Raw genomic sequence first — 17,177 nt, forward strand, 5'->3', positions numbered from 1 at the left:
CTCCTTCTTCACCGACCTGGGTGTCTGCAGAGTTGTTTCTCTCCCATTTTCTCACTCCTCTCTCCTGGCTGCTGCAATGCAGCAGGTTTTTATGTTTTCTTAAATATGTTATCAAGGAGGTGCTACCAATATTGCTGACTGACTCAGCTTTGGCCTTTAGCGGGTCCACCTTGGAGCTGGCTGGAACTGGCTCCATCTGACACGGGGGCAGCTTCTGGCAGTATCTCACAGAAACCGTACCTGCAGCACCCTCTGCCACCAAAACCTTGCCACCTACACCCAATACATTCTATAAATGGTGAAACATTTTTATCAAGTATAATAAAATCACTAGAAGCAGGAAAGCAAAGCATCGGTTTGAAAGACCATGACCAATGAAAGAAAGCAAGATCAACAGCAAGCTTGGATACACTCTAAATATCAATCCGGAAGAGATAGCATCATCCAGTAAAACATTACTCCTCCTTGGAACTCTTTGATGATTCCCTGCATACCCCCATCATCCAAGTATCTGGCAGCCCAAGAACACCTGCAGATCCATCAGAACTCCATGGGACATTTTTATTTAACTATGTCTACCTATGTTTTGATGAGCATTTACAAAAAAAAAAAAATCACAAAACAAAACAACCCCCCCTCCCAAACAAACAAAAAAACGGACACACACAGCCCCCCAAGTATCACATTACTTTGAAAATTCTGAACTCAGCCTTGTTGTAAGTAGAATTTAAATTCACAGTAATTTTGTTCCTTATCTCTGTTAATTTGGTCTAAAAGCAATAGTTTCACTGTAACATTAGTCCCTTAAATTTCCTGTCTGATGCTAACAGGATGTGACTGCTCATGCTCTAAGCTGGTGAAAGCACTTTTCCCCCCATCAAGCCTTTCAAAAGGGTGTTTACCAGTTACATCAGCAGCAGAGCTGAAAACAAAACCAACTATCAGATGTTTATACAGACAGGCACGAACAACTAGGCACAAAAATATCTGGTCAGGTTCTTCTTAGCCCACTCACTATCTACAAACAAGTTCAGAATTATGGAGCTGAGGACATGTAAACACAGGCAAGGGAAGGATTGTGTTGGGAGCACGGAACTTAACATGCAATCTGACAAATACAAGAAGGCTTATTTGGCCAACTGATAGAAGTCCCAACATACTCCTGTTGAAAAAAAGAATTATGAAAAAAAATTGTTATTTATTAAGAATCTTATTTAATCCACTTAAAAAAAAATCAACAAAAGAATTTACTTCCTCTACATCAAAAATTCAGTAGAAAATGAAGCTTCTTATACTGGACATAAAGACATAAACCAGTCTGTCTTTAGAGATGTTAAAGGTTTTTCTCTTCCTAAAGCAGCAACACACACCACAGAAGATACCAAGACACAGGCTATTTGCCTTGTTGATGAAAGATACTATATTGTGAAAACTCACAGCACAATTAAATGAATCTCTTAGAGCTAATGACAGCACTAGTCCTCATGAATTTTGGGAAACTGTAAACTTCTTAGTACTTCAAGGAACACAAAACATCCTCAACTCTGAACAGTAAGGTAAGAAATTACTTCATACCTCCTGTTCACCAGCAAATCATGTAAAGAAGCTGGGGCAGGCACTAAGAGGTTTGTTCAGGTTTCCCCTAATATCAAACCAATCCCCAATCTCTTGGACGGGAATGGCAAAGTCTTAATTTAACAGACAGCAACAAGCACCTTGCAAACCCTAGCTTGGAAGTTTGTTTCTCTGCAATCCTTTTACTTGTTCTCTGTAGGAGAGGAAAGTATGCCTCAAACCTGATGGCCACTGACAAGGAGCTGAAACATGAAAAGACAGCACGTAATGTGAAGAGACTGCCTCTTTTCAAGTGGCACTGGCATTCTCTGGTTGAGGTGTCGAAGCCTCATTTGGTGACAATGCCAATTTAGAAGTATTTTCACCTCCTCCTCCCTCTCGTCCAAGCTATTTCTTCCTGTCTCTTCTAGAAAAAAAATATTTTGCAAAACTGGATTGGTTATGTCATTCATTTCACTGAATGAGACTGGCAAACACTCAGGTCAGTACAAATCAATGAACCACAGTGCTGCACTCTGGGGCAGAGAACAAGCAGTAGGAAATAAAAGGGATTTTGGAACCTTTTCACCATTTTAATGTGAAGCTACAGTCTGACCTCCCTGCTCCCAATATAAAAACAATGCTCAACTGCATCCATGGGTGCATGTCCTCATGTAGGCAGGGAACACCAAAAACCACACCATATTTGCTCACATACAGCATTCAGAACAAAAGAAATAAAAGGCGCTACTCATGAAACAACAATGGTGAATGGTAACAACAAGAGGAAGAACATGTTAGTAAATACCGTAAATAATAACCCATTGTTACATGCAAAAATATGAAGGATGCTTGCTACACTTTTTTGAGAAAATAAAGGGAACAGAGAGGGCAGAAATCAGTTTTGCTTTTACTGATCCAACAGCTGCTAGGATATAAGCAAAACCAGCGATACTCTACTCCTAACTTGCTGAAATACAAAACTCAAAAGCTGGTAACAAAACTCAAAGCTTTTCTTGTGGTTAACTACTTTCCAAGCTCTCAATGACTATATATATTAAAAACAAACAAACAAACAAAACCCAACAAAAACTAAACCCCACAAACAAACCAAAACAAAACACAAACAAGAACACCCACCCACCTCCAAGGGTCAGGGCAGCAAGACAATTTCAGGTAACTTGCAGAAGAGCAACACCAGGTGTGAATTCTGGAGACATTTGCTTAAATTATCAATTTCTTGTATTCTATGAAGTAAATTCTAACCAGATTTCAATGTACTATTTCTATTTTGTTTTGCCTTAAAATATTCAGAAATCCTTTACACAATTAAGATCTGAAGTTCTTCATCAAACTACTTTATAAAACCTCTTTACTTAGTTGTAACAGTGTTGATGGTATCAATAGCTTTTTCTTGGTTCAATAACAGCATTCTCCCACTTTATTGAAACTAGAGATTATCTAACCAGATATTTGTTGCAACAGTTATTTTCCAGCTTAGAAATTTATCTAAACACTAAAACAAACCTAAAGAGTTATTATGACAAGTAAAACCCACCCTAAGCATATAAAACAAAATCTTTGGAATATTTATTTCTATTCATTTCTGTAACTGTAAAAAAGCAGCAATGCAACAAAGCAGTCAGTACTTGGCCTTACCACGCCAAAAGCTTAACAATGACAAAACCAGATTGACTTTGTGAAAACAAAACAACAAAAGTATTATTTTTAAACTGAGAAAAGAAGAAAAAAACCTCTTGGCAAATACCTACATAGTAACATATTCTACTTCAAGTACAGCCTTTAACTGAAGTGCAGTAATATTCAATATTCTTATAATCCTAGACCAAGGCATCAGTAAGATACAGGTATATGAGAGTACAGATCTGTCATTTAAGGCAAGATACATTACAGAAACATCCTCAGCCAAAAAAAAGAGGGTGAGAAAAAATATAGCTTAAGTTTTCAGTAAAAAATAAATTTAAAAATGTTCAGATACCCAAGCAATTGTAATTTTGGCTTTTCTTAATATTTATCTTGACCTTTTGTATTAACACTACATAGTAACTACACAGTAGCACACACACCCCCTGCCACTACACAACTGCAGCCCAGGTAGTTGCAACTTAGCTCTCACACATTTCCTTTTGCTCTTTTTCTGAGGCAGCCCTAGAAATTAACTTCTATCTGGACAGGCAATCTATCCAAGTAAGTGCCACTATAACATTTCATCTGAAGAACAGTCTCTAATTGTATACCATTAACAATGCTGCTGAGATTAGCATTAGATCCGAGCTTCATTTCTGATATTTGACTTGATTGCATATTCTTTGGGTATGTATTTGAAGTGTTACTAAGAAAACATTAAGAGAAATAAATTGATTTTTAAAACCACTGTGCTTGAGTCTCACCCATTTCTCCTCCCCAAATCAAAAAAAGCCATATAAATTCAAGGATATCTACTATGACAAACTGAAGTTTGAAGTAAACTGCAGGACCCCCTCAAACCTTCATGGAATAATCAAAAAAATTGAACTTTTTTAAAAGCCATGACATTGGTATTTCAGTATTTCAACACTGATGTTTTCCAATGGCTAAAGGTTTCCTTTACATTATGGAACTGATTTGTTTGGGTTTTCGTGTTTGTCACTGTTAATACACAGCTGGGAACATGAAATATTTATCTCAATAGGATACTGAAGTGAACTCCATCCCCCACTAGCCACCATAACCTTTTTTTTTTTTTTTAAACTTGCAGTAGAAGTAATCATAGCTACTGTACAGCTAGTAATCACAGCTCTTTCGTACAGGTAGCTGTACCAAGCTACTTTAGAACTGCTTTGCTTTCAGAATCCACTGACTTCTACATTAAATAACTCCATTTTCATTCATTGTTGCTGTGAAAAAGATCCATGGATACAAACAGGACAAGTTCCTGACTTTCTATACAAAGAAAACAATGGAAATTAAATACACAGAGCAACCAGACTAAGAGATGGTAAGCCTCTGGAAGAGGTATAAAACCATATTAAACAGCTTATGCTTTGGGTTTAGTCCTTTGAGGGATTATGCCTGGATCTACTGTATGAGTAAATGCTGTGTATCACATACTCTCAACATCTATTCAAACAGAAAGGAAGAGATACTGTCTTAATTCCTCCAGTTATAACAACATAGTCAAAAGAGATGAACCAGCAAAGAGGAAGTGAAGGGAAGAGGCATTGCTAGTCATTTGCCCATAGGAAGCCACAAACCTTATGGAGCAGTAAGCACAGCTGAGGTAGTGCGGCAACAGCACAGTTTCTTAGCTCAGTGGAGAATGCCAAAGCACACAAAGCCTACAGCCTCGTAGGCTACACAAAAGGCTGGAACATGCAAGCATGTGCACATGCTTCTATCTTCTTAAGTATGTGCTGCCTGTAGCAATGCCAGATAAAATATGCAGAATATTTTGTATGGTTTAAAGTAGTATTTTATAGTAACTTGCAAAATTACAGTCACTGAAGTGTCAATATTTATTAGCATTTCCAAAATCTGAGCAGCACTATTAATAAAATTAGAGCAGATGGAAGCTGCTGGCATATGTTGTTGGGGATTTTTTCAGGGGGGGAGTACGCAATAACAACTCCTCCACGGAAATTCATAGAGTTCTGAACAAAAAATACTCTATTGGTCATTCTTTTTATTAATGAGAAATACTTGCCTCTAGAAATCCTTACAATATGAGGCAAAAGCAACTTAGTGCCATCTGCACTGGCATAATTTAATAAAGAAAAAAGCCGATTCTGAGCATGTGTTGCTTTTCCATAGAGCTTTGAACAGAAAATTGAACTTTATTTGGCTTCTTAATACTTTTCATATTCTAAGTATGCTCTCTAGCTAAAGAATGTTAATACACCAGTAAGAGAGAAATGATTCGATGTAATGTTCGCCTAGGCTTTAGATCAGCAAACCAGAAAGAAAGACAGTAAGAGGCCCAATAAGCATTCAAAGCATTTTTTTCAAGCATTTTTTATCCAAGTTTTTAAAAAACATGCTTATCTTTCCCGAGAACTAAAAATTATTTAAATTTTAAAAAATAAATTTTAAAAAGCAGTATAAAATGCTAAAGCTCCACAAGCCAAAACATTCAATAACGGACACTGAGCTTTAAAACATATTTATTTTCCTGCAGCTTAGTTTCCCATATATTGGCCATTCTACGTATGCGCACAATTACATGTAAATATATTATCATTCACTTGGCTCTTCAACAGATATTTATAACTGAAAAAAATTGCCTTCAGAATAACTTGAGAGATGATGCAGAATAAAATTCAAGTGCTTTGGAGGCAGTTATTACAACATATGAATAAAGAAGAGGATTTCTATTTTAATAGACTGTGCAGTTGGTCCAGAGGAAAAAAAAACAAAACACGTACTTACCACTGTGTTACTTTTTTCTCCCTGCTGCTTCTTCCCTGAGCTTTCAAAGCCAACATTCTGTTTAAGACAAAGGTACAAAAATTAGTCCACTCTATTCCTACCAGATAACAACAAACTGATATTTTATTGTATTGGATATTTATTTTGCTTTCAGAGTTATGGTTTTGTTTTTTAAAAAGAAAAGCTGTACATGTGTGTGAACAGCAGCTTGAAGATTTCAGAGAACTTGAAAGACTTCCAAGACAGTAAAAGTTACATATATACTTTTGGGGTAGATTATTTTGTGTGTGTACATAGTACAAAACGTTGCTTTTTGTGCAACTTTAGTTTTTATTTTATAGCATTCTGTCTACAAAGTTGTTTCATTTCTACTCCATTTTTAGTTGCAGTATTATTAAATCTCTTATATTAGACACCTCTTGCGCACAATTCTGAAGAAAGTTAAGAAAAAATACATCAGAAATTAACAGAACATGAAGCAAGCAGGCTTCTGCATCATTAACATTAGAAATTTTTCACAAAGTTGCAGAACATTTAATAAGGCATATCAGATCATTGACGCTACCTTCACTGAAGTAGAACAATTATAAACAAAAACATCCAGTGCATTTGACTGAACACATTCAAAATTAGTGGCTGGACCTATGGAAAGGATAAATTTTGCCTTCAACAAAGACAAAAGGAGAACATATCTTCAGAGGAATTAAATGTCACTATGGTCAGAATTGGTCATCTAACTGAGCATGGAGTCATGCAGAACAGCTAAGAAGCTGAGTCAGGCAGAGCATAATGTGTCAAATTTCTAGTACCTAGAAAAAAAAACTTCAGTTGTGGGGAGCACAGGTAGAAGCACAGGTAGTAGCTTCATTCAAAGGATTTACTTATAAATGGAACTGTATTTCATTTCTTTCCAATAAAAAGGCGAATCAGCCCATCATAAAATCATAATAAATGTGTGTCGTGGTTTAACCCCAGCCAGTGACTAAGCACCACGCAGCTGCTCGCTCACTACCCCCCACCCAGTGGGATCAGGGAGAGAATCGGGAAACAAAAAGGTGAGATAAGAACAGTTTAATAGGACAGAAAGGAAGACAGTAATGAGAACAATAACAATAATAAAATTACAGTAATAGTAATAAAAGGATTGAAATGTACAAAAACAAGTGATGCACAATGCAATTGCTCACCACTCACTGACCAATGCCCAGTTACTTCCCGAGCAGCAATCTGTCCCCCCAGGCCAACTCCCCCCAGTTTATATACTGGACATGACGTCACATGGTATGGAATACCCCTTTGGCCAGTTTGGGTCAGCTGTCCTGGCTGTGTCCCCTCCCAACTTCTTGTGCCCCTCCAGCCTTCTTGCTGGCTGCACATGAGAAGCTGAAAAATCCTTGACTTTGTATATAAACACTACTTAGCAACAACTGAAAACATCAGTGTGTTATCAACATTATTCTCATACTAAATCCAAAACATAACACTATACCAGCTGCTAGAAAGAAAATTAACTTTATCCCAGCCAAAACCAGGACAATGTGTCCTCAAAAAATTCCTAAAACAGATTAAAATAAAAATTGTTGCAGGAGGAATTGAAGTTCCTTGGTTTGGGGTAAGAAACAAGCAGCAGTACAACCACAGAACAATGATGTCCTTTGAAGCCACGACTGCCACAGCAGGATTGTGCTATAACCAACTTTCACATGTTACATGTCCGAGTATTCCTCATTCAGGAGTCACTGGTGCCAGCTTCTGCATTCGTACCAAATGGACTCCAATGCACCGTACTGCATAAACCTATTCATTTATTTGCAATAGAAGGACAACCAGGGCATGTAAATAGCAAGGTGAAAAATTAATATAGGTAAAAGTAATATTAAAGCCTCAAGTCTTTCAAGTTTCCTCCTGAAAAAAAAGCCTCTATCACTTTAGCCAGCCTCAGAAATACAGAACAGCAGTACTCAAGACAATTAAAAAGATCAAGACAGACAGCAAGAATCAATCAGATTCTGAAACCTGGGTTCTTAGGAGGGAGTCTGTCAAACTGCCATGGCTGTATGCTTCTTTCCTTTCCCACAGCGCTTTGCTCCTACTGAAAAACTAATCTTTACGAAAGCTGTTCAGAGGCACTGTACACAAGCTCCCAAACAGAAGAAAGGCAAGTTTGCAATAGCTCTGCTAAGATAAGCAGAATTAATCCAGAGAATACGATAGTGCAGGGCTGGATCTGACAGCTGGACAGTCAGGTGATTGTGCCTCTGAAAGAAAAAGGTGTAAGGTCAAGACTTTGCAGGCGGAGCATTCAGACTAGAAAAATGATCAAAGAAATAGCTAGGTCCATAATCATCACAAAAACAACAAACCAAAAGGGATTACTTTTGCATCATTTCCTGACACCTGTTAGGCTTCCTCTGTTGAAATGCCCAGAAGAATAAAATCCAGTGGCAGGGAGAAATTACCAAATCATGAACTGTTTACAGACTTCCAAATCAAGTACAAGGAACTCATCCAATCCCAACCATCCAGAGGAGATAATACAGCAAGTGGGATGTGTGTGCTTCGGGGGAGGAATACACACCACCACCTGGATATTTCAGGTCATTCTGCTTTGGAGTTTACACAGCTATACACTGAACAGAAGACAGCAGTTACAGAATCAGACAAGAACAATGAACTCACTGCAAACGATGTTACCTTAATGTCACCTGAAACTCCGACATTGAGTCGGATAACCTGAAGCCTGTACTGGAAAAGAACAGCTAAGAGTGTGCTGTAACTACAACTGTAAGCACAGATGAGTCTCCAATAGCAGGTACCTACCAGGCTTCCACACATCCACATTGCCAGGTCCAGTTTGCAGGAAAGAACAACAAACTCTCAAAGAAAATAGACAAGGGTATTCTGAAGAGCCCAAGGTAACCACGCACCAGGACCTCAACTAGCTCACATCACCACTTTCCTACTTGTTTTGCACAAACAGTAACAGGTGCTTTAGATGACTAGTGATAAATTACCCTCAAGGTAAAAATACCTAATGAAATCTTATTTAACCCTCATGTGCTCTAGCACATGGTATCAACCACATCAGACTGAGGCTCAACATCTGTCAGGTTCCTCCAACCAAAAAAGTAGAGCAGAAGAGCCCTAACACTCAGCTTAAGATATGGGGAGAGTACTTGGAGGAACTATTGTATGTGTTCCTCCTGCTCTTACCCTTCCTGGGGTATAACTCAACTGCTGCTAGAAAACGCTTGCCAGATGGACTGCTGGTCTGCTCCAGTGCAGCTGTTCTGATCACTTTACTGCACCCTGGAGGCTGCTGCTCACATCTCCAAGTATTTCAGTTTCAGCTTACCACTGGTTTTAGATGAGTGAGGCCTGCAATTGACTCAATAAGCATCTTTCTTATTTTAATTTTCAGACATTTCACCTCAAATCCTCATCATTCTTTCAACTGCTTATTGGAAGACTCTGAACAGCTATTGATGAACCCAGAACACCAGTGGCAAACTTTCACACAACAAATCAGGAAATAAGGTTATACTTCAGTACACTGAATGACAGTGAACAACCCCCAGGCAGTTTTTACTTTCTCCAGTCTGTTTTAAAAAAAAAAAAAAAAAAAAAGGCAGGGAAATCACAACACTTATGCTCTTCATTTAAGGAAGGGTTGGAAATAAATATCTTAAAAATTGCTTGCTTCAGAGACATTTCAGGCAGCCTTCAGCCCATGAAAAACACCCTCTATTTTAAGTAGTGAAAACAGTAAAACAGTGAATTATTTGAAGAAATATTAAGAAGAAGCCAGATTATCTATGCTTGCTCTTAAACATCTACTCACATTCAGTGAGAAAGTATGTTTAGCTAAAAAGGCTTTAGATTTATCAAAATTATTCATAGTAGAGATGCGCATTAAGCAGAAGTAGATCTCATACTGCAGCACTAAAATCTGTCTTGTAAACCAAGATCAATTTCAGGCCAAGAGGTGAGTTATGTTTTTTTCCTTTTGGAACAGGGACCAGGAAGATGAAGGGTTCAGAGGCAGGCCATGGAAGTGCAACTGTACACACAATCAGCATCACTATCCTCAGTGAAGGAGGTTTTGCCTGCACAAGGATACCCATAAGCACAATATTTTTATTAAGTATCAGGGAAGTATATACAGATGTGCATAATCATTTCATACACAACAACAATAAAAGAAGTTTTACTGTCAGTGGTTACTGGCAAGATTCTTATTCAATCACAGCCTGCTACACAGGTGAGAAATGCATGCCTTACAGTGAGCAAGATTTAAAAAAAAGAATACCATATGATCTTGATTGAGGAAATAAAAGATAAACACAGCTGGCAAAATATTTATCTCTAGATGGCATACCTTTTGAAATCAAACAGACATTTTGCACAAAATAGAAAGGTCTGCAGACCACAGACAGTTTAGTTAATCTTGGATTCCCACACTGGGGAACCAGGATGGGCAAGAGGGGAAGACCAGGAAGACACAAAGGATTCAGAGACCATTCTCATGACAGAGTGCATCTTGTTTTTCCTGGAAGCAGATGCTGTCACCATGTCTCACTGCTTCTTGTTACTTTTGTTTCTTTCCTTGACTCTAAAATGTCTGGCTTTGGTTCAATCTCTGCTGCATGGATTGTCTCATTAATGAAAACCTGACAAGCTTCAAGAGTGGCACTATCTTTCCAGTGGTCTTGGGTGGACGAGTTTGTATTGGGTTTGCATGGCAAGCTTTTAGTAGCAGGGGGACTACAGGGGCAGCTTCTGTGAGAAGCTGCTAGAAGCTTCCTCCATGTCCAATAGAGCCAATGCCAGCCGGCTCCAAGATGGACTCATCGTTGGCCAAGGCCGAGCCCATCAGTGATAGTGGTAACGCCTCTGGGATAACATATTTATAAAGGGGAAAAAGTTGCTCCACAACAGAAACTGCAGAGGCAGAAAGGATTGAAAATGTGGGAGAGAAACAACTCTGCAGACACCCAGGTCGGTGAAGAAGGAGGGGGAGGAGGTGTTCCAGGTGCCAGAGCAGAGATTCCCCTGCAGCCCGTGGGGAAGACCATGGTGAGGCAGGCTGTCCCCCTGCAGCCCATGGAGGTCCACAGTGGAGCAGATATCCACCTGCAGCCTGGGGAGGACCCCATGACAGAACAGGTGGATGCCTGAAGGAGGCTGTGACCCTGTGGGTAGCCCGTGCTGGAGCAGGCTCCTGGCAGAACCTGTGGACCCATAGAGAGAGGAGCCCACGCTGGAGCAGGTTTGCTGGCAGGACTTGTGACCCTGTGGGAGACCCACGCTGGAGCAGTCCCTTCCTGAAGGACTGCAGCCCATGGTAGGGACCCACGCTTGGAGCAGTTTGTAAAGAACTGCAGCCTGTGGGAAGGACTCATGTTGGAGAACTTCATGGACGACTGTCTCCCATGGGAGGGACCCCACAGTGGAGCAGGGGAAGAGTGAGGAGTCCTTCCCCTGAGGAGGAAGGAGCAGCAGAGACATTGTGTGATGAAATGACCAAAACCCCCATTCCTCGTCCCCCTGTGCTCCTGGGCAGGAAGAGGTAGAGAAAATCAGGAGTAGAGTTGAGCCTGGGGAGAAGGGAAGGGTGGGGGGAAGGTGCTTTAAGATTTAGTTTTACTTCTCATTACCATACTCTGATGTGATTGGTAATAAATTAAATTAATTTTCCCCAAGTAGAGTCTGGTTTACCCATGACAGTAATTGGTGAGTGATATCTCCCTGTCCTTATCTTGACCCAAGAGCCTTTCATTCTATTTTCTCTCCCCTGTCCAGCTGAGGGGGGGAGTGATAGAGCAGCTTTGGTGGGCACCTGGTGTTAATTATGCTATATTACCTTAAGCAGTGAGACTGACCTACTTGAGGATTTGTTACCTCCTAGCACCAATGCTGTCACAGCTGCTGACAACCAGAATCCTCCAACACAGGAAGAGGACAGCTGATGGCACATTCTCAGTAATCACACGAAGATTCACATTTGCTTCCAGCATGCCCCAAAATAACCTGTATTTGGCAACACTCGATATGCTGCAGGGGACATGCAGTTGAGAAGTGTTCTGCCAAGGGATATGGGTATGCTCATCAACAACAATGGAATGGAAAAGGCACTTCTATATGTCCCTGACTGGTTACTTGCTATACAAATTGTATTTTAATATTATAAGTTTCGTTGTTTTGCCAGAGTATCTACAGTTCTACTAGAGATTTTTCTAATTATCTTAAAACTGAATGAAAAGCCTAGAGGATAGCAAAATGAAACTTTGTTCATTACTTACAATATCACAACAGCACTTTTGGACAAGACAGTTAAGGAAACACATTCATACCTGCACATATGCAGATAAATCAGATCTGCTGAATTTTGTTTTTGATTGCTTCCTCTTAGGGAAGCTGGTCAAAAAAGGGTCTTCAAGGCATAAATTAAGATTGTGAATTTGCAATGGGGTTGTGTGCTGAGGTTTTGGTAGTTTGGGAGGGGCTGCAGGGTTGGCTCCTGTGAGAAGCTGCTAGAAGCTTCCCTGGCTCCAAGTCAGCCCCCCCTCTGGCCAAGGCCAAGCCAAGCCCGTCAGCAATGGTGGTAGTGCTTCTGGGAGAATAGATTTAAGAAGGGGAACCTGCAGTGGAAAGGGGAGTGGGATGTGAGAGAAACCCCTCTGCAGACAGCGAGGTCAGTGAGGAAGGAGGGGGAGGAGGAGCAGGGGAGGAGGGGATGCCCCTGCAGCCCGTGGTGAGACAGCAGGCTGTACCCCCCCAGCCCATGGAGGGGAGCGGGGGAGCAGATGCCTACCTGCAGCCCAGGGAGAACACCATGCTGGAGCAGGGAGATGTCCCCAAAGATGGCTGTGACTCCATGGGAAAGCCTGCACTGGAGCAGTCTGTGCCTGAAGGACTGCAGTCCACAGAAAGGACCCTCTCTGGAGCAGTTCATGAAGGACTGCAGCCTGCAGGAAGGACCCACGTTGAAGAAGTTCATGGAGAACTGTCTCCCATGGGAGGGACCTCACGGTGGAGCAGGGGAAGAGAGAGGAGTCCTTCCCCTGAGGAGGAAGGAGCGGCAGAGACAATGTGTGATGAACTGACCCCAACCCCCATTCCCCGTCCCCCTGCGCTGCTGAGGGGGAGGACATAGGAAAAATCGGGAGTGGAGTTGAGCCCAGGAAGAAGGGAGGAGTGTGGGGGGGAAGTGTTTTAAGATTTGGGTTTACCTCGCATTATCCTGTTTTGATTTGAATGATAACAAATTAAATTGATTTTGGTTTGGTTTTTTTTCCCCCAAGTTGAGTTTGGTTTTTGCCAGTGACCATAATTGGTGAGTGATCCCTCCCTATCCTTTTCTTGACCCACAAGCTTTTCTTTCATATTTTCTCCTCCCCATCCCACCAGGGGGGAGGAGTGAGCAAGCTACCTCCTGGTGCTTTGTTACCAGCTGGGCTTAAACCACAACAAAATTTGACCTCAGTTTTTTTAAAGACACTATTTCCAAATTATTTCTTTCATCTGTGTGGTTATAGCTACAAAAACTCTCCCTGTGTAAGTGTTCTGAGTGCGAAGCATGGTTTTGCAACAAAACAAACATACCTAGATTTAGAAAAACTGCCTGGGATTCAAAATCTCCCTTTATAGTAGTGCAATTAGTGGAGAAATGTCCAATATGGCTGAGTTTGATCTCACCAGTGAAAAACTGCTATAATGCATGCACACCAGATAAGAGGAGTTTCTCAACTCTTAAAACTAAAAGGAATCATTTATGAATCAAGATGTCTATTTCTCAAAGCATAAGCCTCAGCATGCTCTGAAAAGTTCTTCTGTACTAAGAATAAAATATAACCTTGTTATTAAGCATAAACTATTATATCTACCACACCATCAGAAGGCCTAGGTGTTGCAGATGAGATAATCATATTGAGACTTTTAATTACCTTTAAGTCAAATATTCCCCCTACAAGCAGCAAGATAGAGCAGTGTTTTCCACTGTTTGCCCCAAATAATTATAATTGCGGAATGACGGAGGTTGGAAGGGACCTCTCCAAGTCATGTGGTCCAACCCACTAACAACACTACCACATCAGGGCCAACTTCAACATTTGATCCGACAAAGTCAGAAGCTACTTTTGAGTTAAGGTCAATTTCAGTATGTACAACAGAAAGCAGGTTAGTTGGCTTATTTGGAAACATTTCCAGGGGAGGAAGCTGAGATTTAGTGCTTTTTGTGAACCATGGAGATACATGTTTCTGTGCCTCCACTCTAGCAAAATTATGTAGTCAATGCAATTGCTATTTGAGATACTCTTTTTCCAAGTCTTACTAAAGCAGCTGAATAATCACACATTGAATCAATCATTCATGAATTCATGATATACAATGCTTCATCTCACAGTAATTCCAGTATCCTTTCCTACTGTGAAAATAAAAGTATCAGGAAAATCCCTTTATAGAACCAAGATGGCTTATATCGATAGATGGAAACGAAATTAGAGAAATAACTATTTAGTTGGAAATTATTTCTACTTTACAGGAGGTAGCAAATACATCCACCAAAGTAGATTCAGTGTTCGAACTTGCAAATTATTAATTTCTGTAGACCAAGGTTGCTTTGCAAAACATTAAATGTGAGGAGTATTAAATTGTTGCTAAATACTGTTGCTAATAATTCTGCTTAAGGCTTTACTGACATTTACTGGTTCTGTTACTGTGATGTCATTTCATTAGTTCAAACAACCAGAGACCAAGCCAGGAATGAAAACAGAGAAAATAGAGACATGACACTGTTTTTATACTCCAATCTTATGCTAAAAATTAAGAATTTTAGGAAGGCTTTAAAACCAAGCATTTAAAATATTAAAACACCAGGCATCCTTAAACACTGTATTTATTTAATATAGGCTTTTTAAACACAAAATAAACAGGTTTAGTGATCTATTTTCACATCAACTTGTTTCTTGTCTCTGTAGTACACAACACAGCAGTATCTGAACTTCGAATAACAAGAAACAAACCATGCACAACAGAAAATTACCTGATATCTTCGATCAAGGAGATATGGCTTCCTGGACTACTTACCTTGACGTCACAGACCATGCTTAGGGACCACCAAACCAGCAGGTCTCAGAACAGTAACAGTCTGCATCCCATGCACTGTCACAATTCTTTACCACATTACTTTTCTCTAAGTGACATTTGTGCTAACTCACTGACTAGAAGTGAGTAGCTGTGCCAAGCTACACACCAAGGTCTAGTTAAGCCTGAGGAAGCTTTGTTGTTAGTGGTAACACAAAGAATCCAACTTGACTCAATCTAGGAATTAAGAAGAAAAAGCAAAAAACCCTCATTCTTTGTAAGTTATGACAACTCTCACCCAAGCTTCAACCATTTCAAACATTTCCACTGCTGCTACAGAATTGACAACAACTTTAGAGAGGACTAGACATACCTACATCACATCAGGAGGCCAATTAGCACCACAAACAATGTGACATGAGCACTCGGAATAACAAGAGAGGCTGCAAATCCATGAGAAAACTATTTACATCTGGTGCCCTCACCCTTTGCTCCTATGCGACCCCCTCCCTTTTCACCCTTTTTCTCCCCTCCATTCTTAGGAGTTTCCCACCAGCACATGGATTGTAGACAGTGACAGCTCCAAATGGTCAGACCCTTTATAGGCCTATTATTGTTAGCCACAGCAAATGTGCTCATTCACAGCAGCACAAGAGAGACTGATGATGGGAAAGAAAAGGAATGTGGAAAATTTGGGAAACAAATGACTAAGAGAATAAGAATACTTAAGAGACAAATATACTAATTCAATCAGTAGCAAGATTTGTAATTAAGAACACGAAACTGAGTCATATACACATACTAAACTACACCACAATGAATACCACCATTTCTAGAAAGGACACATTTGATCTAAATTAAATAGGTGGTTAACTTGTATGATGCTATTATCACAAGCCTTATCTCTTTTTCCGTACTGCCTTTCATTACATAAACCCTTTTCCTTCTTCTACTTCATCACACTCACATCTTTTATTAGATATTGAAATACCTCATGGAGGGACATATCTAATTTTACTTGTGCAGTACTTAAGAAATAGGGTACCATGTCTTATAGTAACCATAGGCATGTATAAAATGCTTGTGACACCCAACACCCACACTTCTGTGAGCAAGGAGTGACTGGCTAAATATTGCATTAAGTAGATGCTGACTCATTAACACAGATAACGTGTTAAATACTTAGCATGAAGAAGATAGAAGTGATCTAGATACTAAAGTGAGTACTACTACCAAGCATGAGAGAAAGAGAAAGCACAGCGAATAAGAACCTTTGGCAAAGATTTTGGGCACAATATTTAACTGTATACTGAATTTACCAACAGCAACTTGTGAAACATAAGCAAAAAAGTTGCAGGATGAGTCATCCATCTGAATGACATCAAGACTGTCACAGAGTGTGCACTCCTGACCTAAAAAACAAATGACCTGAGATTCAAGTCCTCTTGCACGACAGTTAGGTATAGGTTTCCAACACCCCAGAAGAGCAACCTATAACTTATATACCATTACTAAGAACAATAAAGGTGGTATATTTCTCCCATTTAAAACCTAGGCAGACAGATATACTCTCAATATACCTCCTGTATCAGGCAGATGCTTTATCAGTTATGTCACAGCTTATGCACAAAATTGGATCCTAGAGCTGTTTCAGGTTACTGAAATACAGAAGGTTGTAGATACGTGATGCAGCAGAAACCTAGGCATAGACAGAATGTAGACTGCAAATTTTATAAATCTGTGAACGTTTGTGGCACTCTAAATGCATGAATTTGTCTTGTGCCTGTGGCCTTTTATTGCTACTGGCTAGTCCAGGAGATTCTGCAACACAGTTTGAACTAACCAGCTGAGGCTTTATATTTTAATTTTATCAAATTATGTATAAAATACTAAATTGTTAGAACCAATAACCACCTAGCAGTTGTCAGAAATAGGTTAGAAAATAGGTATTAGGAACTGGATGAATCTTTTACATTTCCCATATTTCAAACACACAATTTTATAACATAATGGAGATTTCAAATTAAAATTGTTTCAAAAATAGCAGAAACTAACAGCAAACAGTTGCTATAATTGTATACTTAATTATAAACCTCACTCTACCAGCCAAGTCA

General features: G+C 39.8%; 1 protein-coding gene across 4 annotated transcripts in view; it reads right to left on the reverse strand.

Moving 5' to 3' along the window:
* Positions 1 to 17,177, reverse strand: part of ERBB2IP (erbb2 interacting protein) — a 126,271-nt gene that overhangs the window by 73,431 nt on the left and 35,663 nt on the right. For all 4 annotated transcript variants that reach the window (XM_010580515.1, XM_010580514.1, XM_010580513.1 and 1 more), the window contains exon 2: positions 5,980 to 6,036. The gene's annotated coding sequence lies outside the window, so the exon portion shown is untranslated. The remainder of the gene's footprint in view (positions 1 to 5,979; positions 6,037 to 17,177) is intronic.

Source organism: Haliaeetus leucocephalus, unplaced genomic scaffold (genome assembly GCF_000737465.1).
Source record: "Haliaeetus leucocephalus isolate CR32 unplaced genomic scaffold, Haliaeetus_leucocephalus-4.0 Scaffold722, whole genome shotgun sequence".
Classification (NCBI taxonomy): domain Eukaryota; kingdom Metazoa; phylum Chordata; class Aves; order Accipitriformes; family Accipitridae; genus Haliaeetus; species Haliaeetus leucocephalus.